Source organism: Gymnoscopelus braueri, assembly GCF_963280865.1.
Source record: "Gymnoscopelus braueri genome assembly, chromosome: 7".
In the NCBI taxonomy this organism is placed as follows: domain Eukaryota; kingdom Metazoa; phylum Chordata; class Actinopteri; order Myctophiformes; family Myctophidae; genus Gymnoscopelus; species Gymnoscopelus braueri.
The window spans coordinates 56874736-56891192 of record NC_137608.1 but is presented as its reverse complement, the minus strand read 5'-3'; positions in this window follow the sequence as shown (position 1 = coordinate 56891192).

Sequence of the window (16457 nt, the reverse complement as noted above, 5' to 3'; positions counted from 1 at the left end):
ACAGTATAGAACAAAATGGGATGCACGCACAACTCCATAAACATTTGCAGGTGCTGGACTAAAAAATACACACCATAGAAAGACGCTCCAGCGACCACAATTTTATTTAAGTTTCACAGCATACATTTCGACCCCTTCAGGTCCTCATCAGGTATGAGGAGTGCAGACATAGGCAGGTTAAAATAGAAAATAAATCTATGTATATGCCTCCCAGAAATAGAAATGCCTCCCTTGAAACTTACTGTCGTATGGTTGAACACGATGTGCAATGTGCTCTGAAAAAGAAACGTGATTTTAAAACCTTTAATAATTTGTCTAAAGCTGAAAGAGAATGTCTTAATGATCTACGCAAAGATGCCACCATTGTCATAAAATCTGCCGACAAAGGTGGCAGTGTGGTCATTCAAAATGCTACAGATTACAGCTGTGAAATTATGAGACAACTTAATGATACTATTTTCTATAGAAAACTCCCCTCTGACCCCACAGTTCAACTCAGAGCACATGCACATGATAAACTTGATCTTTGGTTTAAAATGGGGAACTCAGTAAAGATGAACATTCCTTCATGAAAACAGATCACCCTGTTATACCAGTTATCTATACCCTTCCCAAGGTCCATAAATCCCAAACTGTTCCTATAGTTGGTAGGCCAATAGTGAGTGGAATTGGCTCATCTCACTAATAACGTCTCCACTTTTGTGGATCATTTATTAAAACCTTGGGTGGTAACTCTTTCATCGTACACTAAAGACTCTATAGATGTTATCAACAAACTGAAAGCTATTGATGTACCTCTGATTGTATTCTAGCTACTTTTGATGTGTCCAGCCTATATACCAGCATTCCCCACAGTGGTGGTATTGAGGCTGTGAACTATTTTCTCAGACAGAGAGATCCCTCTAACAAACCCAGTACTGCTTGTATTAGTGAGCTTACAGAACTTGTGCTCACTACTAACTATTTTAAATTCAAAAATGATCTTCAAATCAACGGTACAGCAATGGGCCGCACCATGGCTCCCAATTATGCCAACTTGTATATGGGTTTGTTTGAGCTCTCTTATGTACTGGATTCTGAGGTGAACCCCTACTATTCCCACATACTTAGTTATCAGAGATATATTGATGACATATTCATTGTGTGGAATGGCACGTCTGAAAACTTGGGCCTCTTCCATAATTACTTAAATTCATGCACTGAACACTTGAAGTTCACTCTTGAACATTAGTTTTCTATATGTCCTAATAACTAAGAAAGGAGGTTCCCTACAGACAGATTTATACCGGAAGCCCACCGACAGGAACACTTTACTCCATGGTGACAGTTTCCATCCTGGTCACCTCATTAGAAGCCTTCCCATCTGCCAGTTCCACAGGGCTAGAAGGATCTGATGAAGGTTATCAGACACAAGCAACTGATTTAACAAACCGTTTTCTGTCACGAGGGTACAAACCTGAATGGGTTCACACTGCATCTAAGCGTTTTGAATCTGTTACACAGGAAGAGTGTCTGAACCCAGCCAAACCCAGCTCTAAACAAAAAAATATTTCTCCTCTATGTATTACTAGATATTCTCCTATGGGTGCTGAATTTAGAAAGATCCTCTACAAACATTGGCACATTGTTGACACTGATCCTAAATTAAAAGTGGTCTTTAAAGAGCCCCCGAAGTTGGTTTTCAAACGTTCCCCTAACTTAAGGGACCAACTCATACGCTCTTACACCCCCTCTACCTTTTTATCAAACATCTCTGCTGGTAACTATAAGTGTTCAAATTGTACTCAATGTAGCTATACCTCTAAATGTCAATCTTTTACTCACCCTCACAGTGGGAAGCAGCTGCCCATAAAAGGAGTGATCACATGTTCCACAACTGATAAAATGTCCTTGTGGACTTGCATATGTGGGCAAAACCAGTAGAGCCCTACGTACCCGCATAAGCGAACACAGAAGTAACATTAGATGTGGGGATGAACGAAACCCAGTAGCGGCTCATTTCAAGAAAATGGGACACAGTATTGCCTCTCTACGCTACTGGGGTATAGAGAAGGTAGATAGACCCCCTCGAGGAGGTGATCAGAATCGATTATTACTGCAACGAGAATCCTTCTATAGGCTATATATACATTAAATACCATGGCCCCTCATGGGCTGAATGAGGAGTTTGACGTTAAACCTTTTCTGTAATAGCTTTTTTGTCTTTTAACTTTTTCTCTTTATTATACTGTCTTTTTGTCTATGCCTTCTTTATGGTACCATTTTTGTGTACTTGTTCACTTATTTGATCTGTGCATCTAGGCCTTGAGTGATGTCTATTTGGAGCTGCTAAACTATTGCTCTATTCCTAATGGATCCCAAAAACACCTACAGTATGTACTGCCTATAATTAGTCCATTGGCTTTTTTTGCCTCTTAAAAGTGTATTGTGTTGCATTATGTCATTACATTATTTCACAAAAATGAATGAATTTCTATTTTTCTAAAAATGAATTGGAATGAATGAATTTCTATATTTCTATTTTTCTAAAAGATGAATTGATTTTCTATTTTTCTAAGAATGAATTGAATTACATTTTTTCTAAAAATGAACAGATTTTCTAAAAATGAACAGATTTTCTAAAAATGAACAGATTTTCTAAAAATGAACAGATTTTCTAAAAATGAACAGATTTTCTAAAAATGAACAGATTTTCTGTTTCTCTACTCATACTGTTTGTAGCCTGTCCCCTTAAGATGGGGGGGGTGTGTCCATTATCCCCGACACAGCTGGGACTTGATTTGTTTGCTCCCTATTTTAACCTGCCTATGTCTGCACTCTTCATACCTGATGAAGACCTGAAGGGGTCGAAACGTTGTATGCTGTGAAACTTAAATAAAATTGTGGTCGCTGGAGCGTCAACAGTGTGTGGACTTCCTCTTCTTTCTATGCTACAGTATAGGACGTGTGTTTTGTGTTTGAACAGGGTCTAAATAATAGGGAGATCGCCACTAGAATCCCTCCACATAATAATGTCATAATAGTCTCTTGGAAAAAATCAAAACAACGTCAGCTCTAAGAGCGTACTCTATTACAGGTGTCCTGAAGGTGTATGGAACACTAATAGACAGAAAACCAGTCAAAATGCCAGACAATTGTATAACAAAACAAGAGAATAACTGATACAGGCCAGAGCTCAAGATAAACCTGAAATGTCCCTGCATTTTTCCACAAAACCATGTCCTATACTGCTAAACTAGGGGGATGGAAATCCTGTCACCATGTCCTGATGAAGGTCTGAACAGGCCCAAACGTTGACCAACGCAATAAATACAAAGCGGAGCTTTTTGCAGCATCACCAGTGTGCAGACTCTAGTCCTTTTTTATGATACTTTGTTTGTCTTGCACCTGGGCCACGGATGTGCGTGCACTACCTTTTTCATTTTAAACGTTACCCCATCACCTTCCTTCCTCTTATTTTCCACCCATCTTCTCCTTCCCAATCCCTGTCCACCTCCTGTTTCTTCTGCCTATCTTCTCCTCTGCTCATCCATTTATCACCTTCAGGTTCTCTCCATCTCCACCAGCCCTTCTGCACCGTGCATCTCAAAAATAACCAGTGATCAGTTTATTATTACAATGATTACTACAAACTTAGAGACTCGTAAAGTTGAGTTTGAGTCCATCTGAGAACTACAGCTTCCTGTTAACTTCAGGGTCCATTTCAAGGTCCTGGTGAGTCACCTATAGAGCTCTGCGTGGTCAGGCCCCAGAATACCTAACCGACCTGGTCCCACGTTATGTACCAGGGAGGGCCCTAAGGTCTGCTGAACAGGGTCTGGTAACAGTTCACACACTAATCTAAGAACTAAAGGAGACAGAGCCTTTCAGGCTGTAGCTCCCAGGCTTTAGAACGCTCTTCCACATGTCTGGAGAACTACAGCCTCTGTGGACATGTTTAAGAACAACCTTAAAACGCTGCTATTTCAACAAGCTTTTACACATGTTACATGATGTTATTTACATGTTTGTGTTATTTGCTGTCCTGATTGAGATGAATTGTAGAGCTTCTTCTGTTCTACCTGCTTTAATACCTTGTTTTGTTTTGAATCTCTCTGTATGTGAAGCACTTTGTGAGTCCTCTCTGTGAGAAGTGCTATATAAATAAAATGTACTTACTTACAGTATCACATAACACAATGAGGTTACTCTAGAGCCATGCTAGCTGCTCAATGAAATAGTATTTAGTCACTTTCTGAATTGAGGTAGAACTGTCCATAAGTTCCTCTGTGTGTCTTGAATTGAGGTAGAGCCAGGTGTCACTGATGTAAAGATTAGAGGACGTTCATGGTATCATCTGGACCGGTCAGGTAGGACTGCAGCTGCTTGTGTTTTCATGTGCATTATTTACCCTGCTTGATGGTGGAGAAGAAGTCATCCTCATCTGAAGACTGGGACCTGAATGCACCGTGGGTTGATCCTTCAGATGGCTTTGGATGTAGTCGAGGCCTATGGAATAACAAAACCACAAAACCAAAGGATTTAAGCTTTTCCCCAAAAAACACTGTTTTAATACCTAGATAAAAACAATACATCATGGAATTAGACTAAGAGCTGGGACTTTATCTGATTCATTAATTACAGAAAATTACGATAAAACGCATTTTAACCACACTTAGTTTTCTCACTGAACGAGTTTCAGACGTAGCGATCATACCGCTGCACCAAGACCGCTGGTCTGTTTATTATTTTGGCCAAGGATAATGAGGGAGGGTTGGACTGAAGGGGTCTGTCTTATTTAATGTTTTTAGACTAACTAAATTGTTGGTAGTGTTATGGCCTTTGAAGCAACAGGGTTTTGTTTGTGTTAGTCTGGTTTGTTCATACAGGTTATTGGACAATAAGGTCAATCAAGACATCTTTATTTTTATTTCTCCTAATGGTCAGGGTTTCCACTGTTCTGGAATGTTCTTGAAAGTATTGTGTATTACTTGTGCTTGGGTTTACAGAAGGTCCTTGAATTCATAGAGGCTTCCTGAATCTATGAATATATTCCTATAATTGCTGCACTTTATGGTAAAACTTGCACTGATCTGTTGGTCTGTTTAGAACCACCTTGATAAAAAACTACTATATTTTGTTGCTTAAACTCATGTATTCACTCATTGATTCACTCATTTACTAAAATCTGTTTTAACTGAAAATAAATTGCTTCTCAGGTCAAATATTGATATTAAACATGCTATTAATTTTGATTAATTAATTACAAAGCCTCTAATTAATTAGATTTTTTTTTTGATCAATCTATAATTAGACATTTTAATGCTATGTTTTGCAAAAGTACTTTTCATACACATGAGGATTAGTAAAGGTTGTCATTTAGTTTTCACAAGTAAACATGACTTACATTGACAGAAACAATATCTCAGTACATTATGGACACTTCAAATGACAAAATGTCCTCATCATCAATAAAGTAAAGAGCATCAGCAGCATTTACCATGTTATAGGATGTCTTCATCACGTGTCCAGCAGGTCCTGAACCTCTGGATCACCAAGCATCCAAAACACCTTTCTAGTCCTGCCTGAAGAGCATCTACCAAAGACCCACAGTATGCAGAGCTGCTGGAGCTTAGCCTTGATTGATTGAATATTTTATTAGACATAAATACAAACATTAAAGTCAAACACTTAGTCTAAAAGGATAACACAACTTGTTTCCATTGAGGTCCTATATATTCAATTCAATTCATCAACAGAGCATAAACAATAACACCAAAATACAACATCATCACAAATATAAAACGTGTGTGTGTGCGTGTGCGTGCGCGCGTGCGTGCGCGTGTGTGTGTGTAGTTGGTAGAAACATGTCAATTACAAAATAGTCCATTTTAATCTGTCCTTAATGGTAAATAAGACATGAATTGATGACTAATATCACCTCATTCAGTCAATCAGTTTAAAAACAGAGTGGTATATATACTCACATGGGAATGTTTACTTTACTAGTTACTTGAATTATTACAACACATATACATTAACCACTTCAGTATTTAAACTTTGGCTATTTGAAAACAGCAGATCTACAAGCTCAAAATGCGACGTGTTGTGAGCTTGTAGATCTGCTATTTCCAAGAGATTTGTATACATTTTAAAGACATGATAACTTGTGTAACTGCATAATAAGAGTACTTTTACTTTTGGTACTTTAAGTATATTTTGATGCCGATACTTTTGTACTTTTACTCAAGCATATTTTGATTACACAGACTTTTACTTGTAACAGAGTATTTCTACATACTTTTACTTAAGTAAAACATTTCAGTACTTTTTCCACCACTATGGCTAATAGGAATTAAAAAACCCAAGAAAGCCATTGGCTTGTCATCATAGAGTACAGAAGTCCTGACGTCACTGGCTCATCCTCTGGGTCGTGGAAGTCATTTCTCTAGAGAGAATAACATCGGGTCTTCAAATCGTCTCATATATGAATTATGATCCATAAATAAACAAAGTGTCTCGGCGCTGTTGTCGATGAGGCTTTGTATTGTTTATGATAGTCAGTCACTCATATTTCATACAGTCTGTTTATGGAGAAAATTTAACTCATTTTGTCTAAAGTAACATTAATGTTTTCTCACCGTCAGTTGATGCTTCATATCCATAAGAGTCAAACCTCCGGGTTATTAGTTTATTTATGGAACACACTTCTTGTTATTATTAAACACGTCTATGGAGATTCAGAACGGGGGAAACCGCGACCCAGGTAGGATGACTCAATGACGTCAGACTTCGGTGCTCTAATAGGGGTCCTTTGTACTCATTCATGGAGGTCTGCAGTGTTGACCGTTTAATGTGTCTCTAGTCTCCTCCTCAGTGTGTCTCATGGTTCATAGTCCTCTCTGACATGAATGGAACATTAAAATGTTCTAACTATGCTCTGACCTCCTGCTGCCATGTTTGTATGGAATGTAAACAGGAAGTGACGTGCTGGTGGGTTGTCATATAGAGACCGGGTAGGAACACTTCTTTAAAGAACCTAGTGGAGTCACACTCACACACACACACACACACACACACACACACACACACACACACACACACACACACACACACACACACACACACACACACACACACACACACACACACACACACACACACACACACACACACACACACACACACACACACTCTCTCTCTCTCTCTCTCTCTCTCTCTCTCTCTCTCTCTCTCTCTCTCTCTCTCTCTCTCTCTCTCTCTCTCTCTCTCTCTCTCTCTCTCTCTCTCTCTCTCTCTGTCTTACAGTGTTGTGTTCTAGTTTTTTTATGAAGGTATACTATGTTTATTCCCTGCCTCCCACACGCACGGCATGCGCACGTCTATAATTAATTAAATGTAAAAAAAATTGCACGCGCGCCCACAAAAATATTGAATGTGCGCGGGTGTCGCGCGCGGGTGTGCGAGGTGTGCCCCACACGCAATATGCTTGGTCACCAGAGAATTCGAACCAGGACAATTCGACCCGGTCAGGTCGACCCGCTTTTGACCAAACGGGTCGAAAGCGGGTCGACCTGACCGGACAACTCGACCCAGACCGCGAGAGAGAGAGAGAGAGAGAGAGAGACAGAGACATAATAATAATATAATATGCTTATGCTTTGTACTGATTTTTCTTACTGATGTCTGATCACCTGAGCTCAACCACTTCCAAGCTTAGATGCATTTTCAATGCAACGCAACGATTATTACCATGTAAGTGGGCAAGGATTTCTATAAATAGATGCTGATTAGGCTTATCAGACATAATAGCAGTGTTAACAGCAAGCATTCATGTATCTATTACAGAATAGTATTAACTTGGCATTGAAGACACAAACTGTATTGAAGATTTAAGATTGTTTTTATTGTAAGTCTTGCATACAACCACATAAGAGTTAACATTCTTTTTTTTTGGTTTAGCAGCAATAATAAAGAAATACGAATAACTGAAGAAAAAAATGCATGTGCAAAAAAAGTGGCCCATATGTACACTCAAAAAAAAATCTGTCTTTGTATCTTTTGTATGGGCTCCTCACACATTTCAGCAGCAATAACAAGCAGTGAGAAAAATGTTTGCATTTGCAAAAAAAAAAAGTGCCACACACACACACACACACACACACACACACACACGAGACACAAATCCCTTTTTAATCATTTTTTTAAACTTTGCTTCTGTGACAGAATATTGTGTGTATAAATAAACAATGACGTGAATTATAATCTAAAAATAAATAAATCTGCTTACATTACAGTAAAGTACATTAATTCCAAAGTAACGGTCTTTATATGCACTATAAAGTGGTATCTGTTGTGTTGCTGTATTCTGAACTAAATGGGCACTAATTATGACACATAAAGGACACTAGAGGGAGCCAGGTGTCCATTATAAAACAACCAATAGCAGTCTATTTGGAGGATGGCCTTTGTTTTCACCATGAAGATGAACATGTTTATAATGAAGCTGTTAAGTTATGTGTCTAATGTCATTCAGTATGATGTACAATAAGGAGCTCTATGTTTCATGTTGTTTAAATATTCTTACCACATTGACCTCAATGGAAACCAGACCTTTTTGGACGGACCTTTCAGACAAAGTGTTATTAACTGTACTTGTGCTGTTTTTACATTTCTGCCTGATAAAATATTCAATCAAACTTATAGCCGGGTCACTTTAGTGTTATGGCTTAAAGCAGCACTACGTAACTTTCCTCTTCTACCCCGGATTTGGACCTGGTTCTCTGCTTGAGTGCTGACATGTTTTACCATAGATATAGAAACCTAGATACCTCATTGGCCTCTGTAGTTCATTGGAGCGACCTGTTTCGTATGGTGGCCGCCATACGCGCTGTGATTGGCCAGTGCCCTTTCCCCCCGGAAATGGGGGGAACGGGCACTGCCCAATCACAGTGCGTCTTTTCCAGGACGTGTCAAAATCTAGTTGTCCCGCCCCCACCTGCCTCTCATTGGCCTACTGAACGCCCCCTTCTGTGACGCACGCGGACATTTCCAGCTGCCCCCCAAGGAAGCTTGGGAAGCGGAAGCTCGCCCGCCATACAGACGCTTCAGAGCCAGAGGAGGCGTCTACCTTTATATGTCTATGTGTTTTACCATTGAGCTAATAGAGCCGGCCTGCTTGCTCAGGGGATAAATTGAATCTTGACCATCAGGTCAAAATCGGTATCAGATCCTGTGTCTATGTGAGACATGACCTTTGACCCCATCTAAATGTCCCAAAAGAAACTAGACGCGTCGCAATTCAGGGCAATTGCAGAGTGTGGTTGCGCCGACGCGAGTCGCGGTTCGCTGCCGCCTGGACTCGAGGAATACGCTGGGAGGAATACCATCGGAGGCTGCGCCAATTACATTGTCACGCAACTCCTGAGATCACTTGCGTTTCATTTTGAGAGGATTGGTCCCCCCAACATATGTTTTTTGCATCAAAAGGTTACATTTTGAGCATTTGTGGCGCCCCCTATGGATCAAAGTGAAAATTATTTTGGGGATTTGTTGAGTAATCCACACTTGACATGTGATTCAAATTTGGGATTGACTGGACGTTTTGTTCGTGATTTGTGGGCTTTTTTGTAAAAAGGGCCCCTCCTGCTAACTTTGGAAGCCATTTACGGACGAACGGTATGGACTATCAAAATTCTGTCGCATAAATACCCATCGCATGGGTCCAGAGATCATGTGTACCGATTTTTGTGAAATTTGAACAAAATATATGGGAGGAGGAGCTAAAAGTGTGTTTTGAAGAAAATTCAAAATGGCGGAAAATCTATCCTGACGCAAATGGGCGTGGCCTATATGGGGAGTTGCGAGTTCCCCAAGGAATCTAGGGGAAAAGAAATTTTGATTTTACGACCTACGGTTCAAGAGTTATAGGCCAAAACGTAAAGGGGGCTGTTATAGCGCCACCATGTGGCCGATTAGTGTAATATTTTTTTCAATAATTTTGGACTAAATTATAAACCTCCCCTCCAAATCTGGTAACTCTAGCTCTTACGGTTTCTGAGAAATAAATACTTGAATTTGAGTTTTTTCACTTTTTCATTAAAGTGGATGGGGAAATTTAATGCACTAATAAATCAATATCAATAAAACTATGCAACCAATCTCTTAGCAAAATACAAGCACACGATTCCCGGTGAGGCCGGTCATTTTGACATATGGCACTAAATTGGGAAAAATAAACTGTGGGCTGTGATGCGCTTGAAAATATTGTTTATCTATAATATTAATAACTAGACGCGTCGCAATTCAGGGCAATTGCAAAGTGTGGTTGCGCCGACGCCGGTCGCAGGTCGCCGCCGCCCGGACTTGAGGAATACGCTTGGAGGAATACCGTCGGAGGCCACGCGACGTGCCATTCGAATTTGGTGCTGATTGGATCCTGCGTTCGTGATACATGGCGTTTTGATTTTAAGAAATAGGCCCTTCCCACAAATGCAGCGGGCCAATGACATCGTCCTGTAACTCCAGAGATCACCTGCTTTTCATTTTGAGAGGAGTGATCCCCCAAAAATCATGTTTTTGCATCAAACGGTTACGTTTTGCGCAGTTGTGGCCCCCCCTATGGATCAAACTGTGGGAGGAGTAGCGCGGCAAAGTTTTTCAGTTTCTCTATAACAATAGTTTGGTTGCCCTGTTAGGGCAACCACACTAATAAGGACTGTGGCGCCCCCTATCGATCAAAGTGGAAATGCTTTGGGGGATTTGTTGAGTAAACCACCCTCGACATGTGATTTAAATTTGGGATTGACCGGACGTTTCGTTCGTGATTTGTGGGATTTTTTGTAAAACGGGCCCCTCCCGCTAACTTTGGAAGCCATTTACGGACGAACGGTAAGGACTATCAAAATGCCGTTTGGATATCTTTATCGCATGGGTCCATAGATCACGTGTACCGATTTGTGTGAGATTTGGACAAAATTTGAAGGAAAAGGAGCAATAAGTGTGTTTTGAAGAAAATTCAAAATGGCGGAAAATATATCCTGACGCAAATGGGCGTGGCCTGCATGGGGAGCTGCGTCATGACCCAAGGAATCTAAGGAAAAAAATATTTTTATTCTATGACCTACGGTTCAAGAGTTATAGGCCAAAACGTAAAGTGGACTGTTATAGCGCCACCATGAGGCCAAATGGTTTGATTATTTTTTAAATAATTTCGGACTAAATTATGAACCTCCCCTTCAAATCTGGTATCTCTAGCTCTTACGGTTTCTGAGAAAAAAATACTTGAAATCTAGTTTTTTAATTTTCCCATTTTCCATTGAAGTGGATGGGGAAATGTAATTCACTAATAAATTAATATCAATTAAACTATGTAACCAATCTCTTAGCAAAATACAAGCACACGATTCCCGGTCAAGCCGGTCATTTTGACGTATGGCACGACATTGGGGGATAAAAACTGTGGGAGGAGTAGCGCGGCAAAGTTTTTCAGTTTCTCTATAACAATAGTTTGGTTGCCCTGTTAGGGCAACCACACTAATAACTAGACGCGTCGCAATTCAGGGCAATTGCAGAGTGTGGTTGCGCCGACGCTAGTCGCGGGTCGCTGCCGCCGGGACTCGAGGAATACGCTGGGAGGAATACCGTCGGAGGCTGTGTCAATTACATTGTCACGTAACTCCTGAGATCACTTGCGTTTCATTTTGAGAGGATTGATCCCCTCAAAATAAGGTTTTTGCATCAAACAATTACATTTTGAGCATTTGTGGCGCCCCCTATGGATCAAAGTGGAAATTCTTTTGGGGATTTGTTGAGTAAACCACACTTGACATGTGATTCAAATTTGGGATTGACTGGACGTTTTGTTTGTGATTTGTGGGCTTTTTTGTAAAACGGGCCCCTCCCGCTAACTTTGGAAGCCATTTACGGACAAACGGTATGGACTATCAAATTCTGTTTCGGTCCAGATTATCGCATGGGTCCAGAGATCATGTGTACCGATTTTTGTGAAATTTGGACAAAATATATGGGAGGAGGAGCTAAAAGTGTGTTTTGAAGAAAATTCAAAATGGCGGAAAATCTATCCTGACGCAAATGGGCGTGGCCTATATGGGGAGTTGCGTCATGACCCAAGGAATCTAGGGAAAAATTTTTACGACCTACGGTTCAAGAGTTATAGGCCAAAACGTAAAGGGGGCTGTTATAGCGCCACCATGTGGCCGATTAGTGTAATTATTTTTTCAATAATTTCGGACTAAATTATGAACCTCCCCTCCAAATCTGGTAACTCTAGCTCTTACGGTTTCTGAGAAAAAAATACTTGAATTTGAGTTTTTTAACTTTTTCATTAAAGTGGATGGGGAAATTTAATGCACTAATAAATCAATATCAATAAAACTATGCAACCAATCTCTTAGCAAAATACAAGCACACGATTCCCGGTGAAGCCGGTCATTTTGACATATGGCACTAAATTGGGAAAAATAAACTGTGGGCTGTGATGCGATTGAAAATATTGTTTATCTTGAATAATAATAATAACTAGACGCGTCGCAATTCAGGGCAATTGCAGAGTGTGGTTGCGCCGACGCGAGTCGCGGTTCGCTGCCGCCGGGACTCGAGGAATACGCTGGGAGGAATACCATCGGAGGCTGCGCCAATTACATTGTCACGCAACTCCTGAGATCACTTGCGTTTCATTTTGAGAGGATTGGTCCCCCCAACATATGGTTTTTGCATCAAAAGGTTACATTTTGAGCATTTGTGGCGCCCCCTATGGATCAAAGTGGAAATTATTTTGGGGATTTGTTGAGTAATCCACACTTGACATGTGATTCAAATTTGGGATTGACTGGACGTTTTGTTCGTGATTTGTGGGCTTTTTTGTAAAACGGGCCCCTCCTGCTAACTTTGGAAGCCATTTACGGACGAACGGTATGGACTATCAAAATTCTGTCGCATAAATACCCATCGCATGGGTCCAGAGATCATGTGTACCGATTAATGTGAAATTTGAACAAAATATATGGGAGGAGGAGCTAAAAGTGTGTTTTGAAGAAAATTCAAAATGGCGGAAAATCTATCCTGACGCAAATGGGCGTGGCCTATATGGGGAGTTGCGTCATGACCCAAGGAATCTAGGGGAAAAAGAAATTTTGATTTTACGACCTACGGTTCAAGAGTTATAGGCCAAAACGTAAAGGGGGCTGTTATAGCGCCACCATGTGGCCGATTAGTGTAATATTTTTGTCAATAATTTTGGACTAAATTATAAACCTCCCCTCCAAATCTGGTAACTCTAGCTCTTACGGTTTCTGAGAAATAAATACTTGAATTTGAGTTTTTTCACTTTTTCATTAAAGTGGATGGGGAAATTTAATGCACTAATAAATCAATATCAATAAAACTATGCAACCAATCTCTTAGCAAAATACAAGCACACGATTCCCGGTGAGGCCGGTCATTTTGACATATGGCACTAAATTGGGAAAAATAAACTGTGGGCTGTGATGCGCTTGAAAATATTGTTTATCTATAATATTAATAACTAGACGCGTCGCAATTATGGGAAATTGCAAAGTGTGGTTGCGCCGACGCCGGTCGCAGGTCGCCGCCGCCGGGACTTGAGGAATACGCTTGGAGGAATACCGTCGGAGGCCGCGCGACGTGCCATTCGAATTTGGTGCTGATTGGATCCTGCGTTCGTGATACATAGCGTTTTGATTTTAAGAAATAGGCCCCTCCCACTAAATAAATATGGCCCTCCCACAAATGTAGCGGGCCAATGACATCGTCCTGTAACTCCTGAGATCACCTGCTTTTCATTTAGAGAGGAGTGATCCCCCAAAAATCATGTTTTTGCATCAAACGGTTACGTTTTGCGCATTTGTGGCGCACCCCTATGGATCAAAGTGGAAATGCTTTTGGGGATCCGTTGAGTAAACCACCCTTGACATGTGATTCAAATTTGGGATTGACTGGAGGTTTCGTTTGTGATTTTTGGCCTTTTTTGTAAAACGGGCCCCTCCCGCTAACTTTGGAAGCCATTTAAGGACGAACCGTAAGGACTATCAAAATTCAGCTTGTAGACGTTTATCGCATGGGTCCAGAGATCATGTGTACCGATTTTTGTGAAATTTGGACAAAATATGTGGGAGGAGGAGCTAAAAGTGTGTTTTGAAGAAAATTCAAAATGGCGGAAAATCTATCCAGACGGAAATGGGCGTGGCGTACATGGGGAGTTGCGTCATGACCCAAGGAATCTAGGGAAAAATAAAATTTGATTTTACGACCTACGGTTCAAGAGTTATAGGCCAAAAGGTAAAGTGGGCTGTTATAGCGCCACCATGTGGCCGACTGGTGTGATTTTTTTAAAATAATTTTGCAATAAACTATTAACCTCCCCTCCAAGTCATGTAACTGTAGCCCTTATGGTTTCCGAGAAAAGAATACTTGAATGGGAGTTTTTGCAATTCCCATTAAAGTGGATGGGGACATTTAATGCACTAATAAATCAATATAAAAAAATATATCCAGACGCAAATGGGCGTGGCCTATATGGGGAGTTGCGTCATGACCCAAGGAATCCAGGGAAAAATAAATTTTGATTTTACGACCTACGGTTCAAGAGTTATAGGCCAAAAGGTAAAGTGGGCTGTTATAGCGCCACCATGTGGCCGACTGGTGTGATTTTTTTTTAAATAATTTTGCAATAATCTATTAACCTCCCTTCCAAGTCATGTAACTGTAGCCCTTATGGTTACAGAGAAAAAAATACTTGAATGGGAGTTTTTGCAATTCCCATTAAAGTGGATGGGGAAATTTAATGCACTAATAAATCAATATCAAAAAATCTATCCAGACGCAAATGGGCGTGGCCTATATGGGGAGTTGCGTCATGACCCAAGGAATCTAGGGGAAAATAAATTTTGATTTTACGACCTACGGTTCAAGAGTTATAGGCCAAAAGGTAAAGTGGGCTGTTATAGCGCCACCATGTGGCCGACTGGTGTGATTTTTTTTTAAATAATTTTGCAATAATCTATTAACCTCCCCTCCAAGTCATGTAACTGTAGCCCTTATGGTTACCGAGAAAAAAATACTTGAATGGGAGTTTTTGCAATTCCCATTAAAGTGGATGGGGAAATTTAATGCACTAATAAATCAATATCAAAAAATCTATCCAGACGCAAATGGGCGTGGCCTATATGGGGAGTTGCGTCATGACCCAAGGAATCTAGGGGAAAATAAATTTTGATTTTACGACCTACGGTTCAAGAGTTATAGGCCAAAAGGTAAAGTGGGCTGTTATAGCGCCACCATGTGGCCGACTGGTGTGATTTTTTTTTAAATAATTTTGCAATAATCTATTAACCTCCCCTCCAAGTCATGTAACTGTAGCCCTTATGGTTACCGAGAAAAAAATACTTGAATGGGAGTTTTTGCAATTCCCATTAAAGTGGATGGGGAAATTTAATGCACTAATAAATCAATATCAAAAAATCTATCCAGACGCAAATGGGCGTGGCCTATATGGGGAGATGCGTCGTGACCCAAGGAATCCAGGTGAAAAGAAATTTTGATTTTACGACCTACGGTTCAAGAGTTATAGGCCAAAACGTAAAGGGGGCTGTTATAGCGCCACCATGTGGCCGATTGGTGTAATTATTTTTTCAATAATTTTGGACTAAATTATGAACCTCCCCTCCAAATCTGGTAACTCTAGCTCTTACGATTTCAGAGAAAAAAATACTTGAATTTGAGTTTTTTCACTTTTTCATTAAAGCGGATGGGGAAATTTAATGCACTAATAAATCAATATCAATTAAACTATTTAACCAATCTCTTAGCAAAATACAAGCGCACGATTCCAGGTCAAGACGGTCATTTTGAGATATGGCACAACATTGGGGGATAAAAACTGTGGGAGGTGATAAGGTCTAAAGTATTGTTTATCTAGAAATAAAGTTCATCAAGTACTATAGTCTGGTTGCCCTGTTAGGTTAACCACACTAATAATAATAAAGTGTGAGGATTACTATAGTCTGGTTGCCCTGTTAGGGCAACCACACTAATAATAAAGTGTGAGGATTACTATAGTGTGGTTGCCCTGTTAGGGCAACCACACTAATAATAAAGTGTGAGGATTACTATAGTCTGGTTGCCCTGTTAGGGCAACCACACTAATAATAAAGTGTGAGGATTACTATAGTGTGGTTGCCCTGTTAGGGCAACCACACTAATAATAAAGTGTGAGGATTACTATAGTCTGGTTGCCCTGTTAGGGCAACCACACTAATGAAGAGTCAGAACCCAGCGCACAATTATTAAAGGAGAGTATGACTATGTTACTATATTACTTTTCCCTTATTGGGAAGCTCACAACATGTCGTTGTGAGCTTGTAGATCTGCTATTTTCAATAATTTAAATTTGTTTAAAAAAAATGTTTTGGACATACATTATTGGAATCAAGGTTCAA